Here is a 6,000-nt window from a genome sequence, read left to right on the forward strand (position 1 = left end):
TTGGGGACTTTTGAAAACACACTTGTGAGGGGTTCTTAGAGGCTTTTTGTAAAGTTGCAGAGTAAAGAATCTACTTTAAAGATTGGGGATTTAATGTAATTTGAGTCATTTTTTATCATAATTGAATAGGCCATTCCATTGGAAGCGAACTCAGAGACTATCCCACATTGGGTGAACTTTGTTATTAATCGTGTTTGTGTTCTTTTATGTTATCTATAGTTATTTATTTCTATTAACATATTTTTAATAGCTTTTTGTCAAGCTTGGTATTTCACATTTTGTTTAATCTCGATAAATCATAAGCTCACAATAAAATATCCTTATCAAGAATGTGTTCATTTGAATTCACCTTTGGCATGAGTAGTGAATTTTTCCCCTTTTCCCATTTGCTTATGCCCAAAGGGTTTTGATCCTTTAGCTTTGAAGTTTCCCCAATTTTTTTTCTTCCAACTGATCTAGTTCTTAGTCTTTTGTTTAGAATGTTCATAGCAATAACTGCTTTTCCAAATAGTATCTTCCAATGTTTTGGGTTGATCGAACTCGATCTAGTCCTTGAATCACTGAGGCAACCCACTGAGGTATCTTTGAATTTTTACTTTTTCATCCTTGATATAAGGTACATAACTTAGTAGTTCCAAAAAATTATTTCTATACTCATTTGCAGTAAATTGACCCAACTTAAGTTCATTAAACTCTTTGACCTTGGCGTCATAAGACCTCACAAAAATATACTTCTCTTAGAAATGTTTTTCAAATTCACTCCCTGATAGCTCCCTTTCTCAAATGGTTTTAATGTTTCTTAATTCCTCCACCATATGTCCACCTTTCCTTTTAATTTGAAGATTGCTACTCTATTCTTCATGTTTTAAGAGTAGTTGTGTACTCTAAAATACTTCTTCATCCCTAGTAACTCGGTTTCTACCTCTGCAACTTTCTTATTCTCTCCATCGAATGTGGTGATATGTTATTTCTTAAATCCCTCTGGTATTTGACTTTTTTCATTCCTTCCATGTAGATATGTCTTCCATCTATCATTCTTGAGGATTGATCAAGGTTGTATGCTCTTCTCTCTAGGGTGTTCCATGGGGTTTCTCCTCTCATAGTATCTTCACTAGCTTGCTTGTGCACTTTTTATTTACTGTCTTCCGCTTTATCAACTCCAAATCCATGCCTCTCTATTTCAGCGGGGATTTGCCTGGATTTGCATTTATCTAGGTTGCTAGCACTAGGATCATATTGTTTTTGTCTTTGTAAGTCTAATAGGATTTGTAAGATCATTATGTTTACTTCTACTTAATTCTCTTAAGCCCTGACATTTTTTTCGTTATCTACCTTGCAACTTCTTAATTTTTCCTTTAGACTTATGAGGCTGTCCATCCATTCATGAGAATATTCCTCCATGCTCTTCCCAATGAATTCTTCCTCTTAATCATACGAGGCTCTGTTCGTACCGTATTTGCCATCTTGCTACTCATATTTTACTTCATGGCTAGATCGTGTGTTGTTTGCTCTATGTTGTTACACATAAGTAATTGTCTATCAAATTTGACATAACATGTCAACATGATAACAACGTATTGATTCATCATAATCATGAGTGCATTTGCTATGATATATTTAATTTGTATCCATGAATATTTATTTTCCAAGGCCCATTCAGTCCAAGTGTTGAACCTGGGCTTTGATACCACTTTGTAACACCACCTACCACTCCCTTGCAATAATATGGGTTATGGAAGGTGTTACTAACATTTTAATTTTAAATTCTCGATGATCAAAAACATACTAGGTTAAAAAAATGCCATTTATCTAAAGGTTATGGGAATAAATGTTAATTTAACTATCAATCCAGCTCGGTGTGATCTTTCTAATGAGACAAATATTTTGACGAACTGAAATCTAGATTAAAAGTGTTGCTCAAAGACAAATCTTATTTTATGAATGTCAGCCCCACTAACATTCATACTCCACACGGCTCTTAGGTGGTTTTCTCTTTTTAATTTGGATCATCTTGTGGATTAATGGTTCTCCTACACGATTTTGAGATCTATTGAACATATATATAATTACAAAACATTGGAATCAAATTAATGCCATGTAGTAATGCTTATATAATCAATCCATACCATGTTTCATTGTGTATATTCAAACATGTTGTGGAAATTAAAACCAGGTGACATATATCTATAACCAAGGGTTTATATAATAACGGATGTGCACATATATAAACAATTGTTTGAAGAAATATATTATTGAGCAATTATTTAAACAAATACACATTATTATATATTTGTTATAATGTGACGATGGGACCCACTCCTTCACCCCATTGAGCATCAAGGCCCCAAAGGTCATGCATACATATCCTATTACTGCTCTCCCTTCATAATCATATGCACATCACTATATATATGGTTTATATTATACCAACAGGACCTACCCTTCTGCCCATTGGTGGTGGGGGTCCCAAAGGCTTATATACAATTCATATTACTATTCCTTCTAGTGACAGGATGCACATCATTGTGTATATGTTTTATATTGTACCAACGAAACTCACCCCTTCACCTATCAGGGGTCAGAGATACCTAGACTCCACAAGATCTCATGGTGGCTCACTACAATCCATACCAACAACGAATACTAGGGGTGAACGAAAACGGGTGGGGCCTACCTCCACCCCATCTGGGGTCCGGGGGTGGAAGCCCTCAGGTACAACAAATTAAATGCAATGATGTAGCATAGGAGGGGCCCACCCCAACGCCCATCAGGGGTTCGAAGGTGGAAGCTTTGAGGTATAACAAATTAAACATAAACCCAATCTGCCAGATGGGAATACAATGAAATTTCCATTTTTTAAATGAATGGTCCAAGATTATATGTGTGTGTGTGTGTGTGTGTGTATGTGTACTTATCACAAAGTCATATACCGATTATAACTATATCACAAAAATTGAAATAAATTTAGCTAATGTATGTTCGATGGCGGATATGTAATACACAATTTCTTCTATATGAATAAATACAGTTGCACAATACATATATTGTCACAGTCCCTTTAATAAATATTAACACAATGTTGGCATATATATTGACACAATTTTGGCCTATATCTTAACTTGACATACGTATTAACATGGTTTTAACACTACGTATTAACACATTTTGGGTCAGGTAGTTGTGTTGAAGTAACACTAGCAGTATACCATTCACAAAAAATTCAATTACATGAAACGTGGTTTATATAACATGCAACTGCATTGGCAATGTCAAACTTATGTATCATTGTATTATATCAAAAGCCTGTGTCAGTTTATTTATGTCAAGTCTCTTGCAATCTTCACATATGCTCACTCAATTTTTTGTTTAAAACTTGGGTGGGAAATATTGACAACCTAACAATAGCAATAAGACAAAGTATGAACATGCTTCAAGCCGATATCCTTCGTTTCCAACCTTTGGTGCATATTTATCCCTATATATATTCTCATCAATTATCAGAGTATGGTAATATGTGGTGGTATGTGCTGTAACATCTACCAGACTTTTGTAGGTTTTAACCCTCTACAGAAATTACTTGCAAGCTAATTCTTAAAAACATAAAATATACAATGGCGAGAAACACAAAACAAATACACAAAGATTTTCCCCTAGATCCCAAAACTGGGACTACCAGATTGATTTTTCATTATATTCCTTTCAATGTTACAATACACACACACACACACACACACACACACACACACACACACACACATATATATATGTTGAAGCATCCATAAACCCTGAATAAGAACATAACCATAGTTCCCTTGACCGGATCTACAAGATACCATGGGTAGAAAACCATCATGCCCAAAACCATATATATATATATATATATATATATATATATATATATATATATATATATATATATATATATATATATATATATATATATATATATATATATATATATATATATGCATCCATAAGCCCTGAATTAGAACATAACCATAGTTCCCTTGACCGGATCTACAAGATACCATGGGTAGAAAACCATCATGCCCAAAACCATGTGCAAAACCCATGCACAAAACCATAGGTAGGTCCACCCACCTAATATAGGGTCTAAAAAAACAATTCTCGGGGCACTACCCTAGACCCCGTAGAGAGGGTCTACCACTCTGCTCAAACCCCTTGATAGGGGAGGTTGCCTCCCCCCCCCTCTGACCCCTTGGCTTTGCGTGTGGGGATAGTCGTGGACAGAATATAACACACACCCAACATTCTCCCACTTGTTGTTTTCTTTCCACATAGGGGGTCACAAAAGAGCTTAGTCATTGGTCCGACTCTGCAACGCCCATTGTTTTTCTACACCAAGAAAGCTCACAAACTTTGTCAATGCATCTACAATATTCTTCAAAGTGTCCACCTTTACCAACAACACCTTTTTGTTCTCAACCATATCCTTCACAAAGTGATATTGAACATCAATGTGCTTTATATTTGAATGATAAGAAGGGTTCTTTGCCAAGAAAATTGCACTTTGGCTGTCACTGTTTATCCTTATAGCTCCCTGTACTAACCCCATAATTGAAAATAATATCTGCAACCAAACTGCTTCCTTGCTTGCATGAGTGGCTACCATGTATTCTTCCTCTATAGTTGAAAGTGCCACTGCAAATTGTTTCTTACTCATCCAATTGACTGCACCTCCAAATAGGTTAAACACATACCCACTTGTAGATATTCTCTGATCGAGATCTGCAACCTAGTCTGCATCAACAAATCCACAGATGTCAAAGCCTGTCCAATCTTGGTCTTCCTTGGTAGCACAGACCATAATCACTAGTGCCATGCAAATACCTAAAAATATGCTTCACTATTGACCAATTCTCTTCCCTGGTTTTAACATAAACTTGCCCAATACTCCCACTAAATGTGCAATGTACGGTCTAGTATAGACCATTGCATACATCAAGCCGCCGACTGCACTTGCGTATGGAACACGGGACATGTCCTCTTCCTCTTCTTGTGCCTTGGGACACTATTCAATAAATAAATTTACACCTACAAGAATATGAACCTTCACCGATTTACTATCCTGCAGATTAAACCTCTACAATATTGTCTCGACATACTTCCTCTGGTTTAACTAGAGCTTCCTCTTTGCTTGATCTCATTTAATTTCCATGCCCAAAATATAGTTTGTATCACCGAGATCCTTCATGTCAAATTTGGAGGACAATTGGGTCTTCAAATCCTGGATAATTTCTTTTGTCATTTCCAATCAGCAACATATCATCCACATACAAGACCAGATAAATAACACAATCACCAATTAATTTAAAATACAAAGAGTGATCCGATTTGATTTTGGTGAAGCCAAGTCCCCGTATAAATGTATCTAATTTATAATACCACATCCTTGGTGACTGTTTTAACCCATACAAAGAATTTTTTAACCTGCATACTAGTTCTTTCTTACCCTTCACTACAAAGCCTTTAGGTTTCTTCATGTAGATGTATTCTTCCAGATCCCCATGAAAAATGTTGTCATCACATCCATCTGTTCTACCCCAAAATCAAAAGCAGCAGTAACATATAAAATTAATCTAATAAAAGCTACCTTGGCAATAGGAGAAAAAATAACACCAAAATCGATTCCCGACACCTGGGAATAACCTTTTTCTACCGACCGAGCTTTTTATTTCTCCATATTACCTTATGCATTCATTTTCTTCTTAAACACCCATTTTTTGTCAATGGGTTTCCTTCCAGTCGACAACTCCACGGATCCCAAGCCTTATTTTTGCACAAAGATGCCATTTCACCAACCATGGCCTCTTTCTAGAGTTTTCCATCACAGCTAGAGTTTGTGGCTCTTCATCTTCTGATTCCTCTTCTGCTGTAGAGTTTGATTCTTCTTCCTTTAGCTCAAACTCTATTTTCTCAGGTTCCCTTGGTAGGACTTCATGTTTAATAACATATTTCACCTCTCTAAACACCACATCT

Source organism: Pinus tabuliformis, chromosome 6 (genome assembly GCF_031772625.1).
Source record: "Pinus tabuliformis cultivar Carrire ecotype Pingquan chromosome 6, CPIR1, whole genome shotgun sequence".
NCBI classification, from domain to species: domain Eukaryota; kingdom Viridiplantae; phylum Streptophyta; class Pinopsida; order Pinales; family Pinaceae; genus Pinus; species Pinus tabuliformis.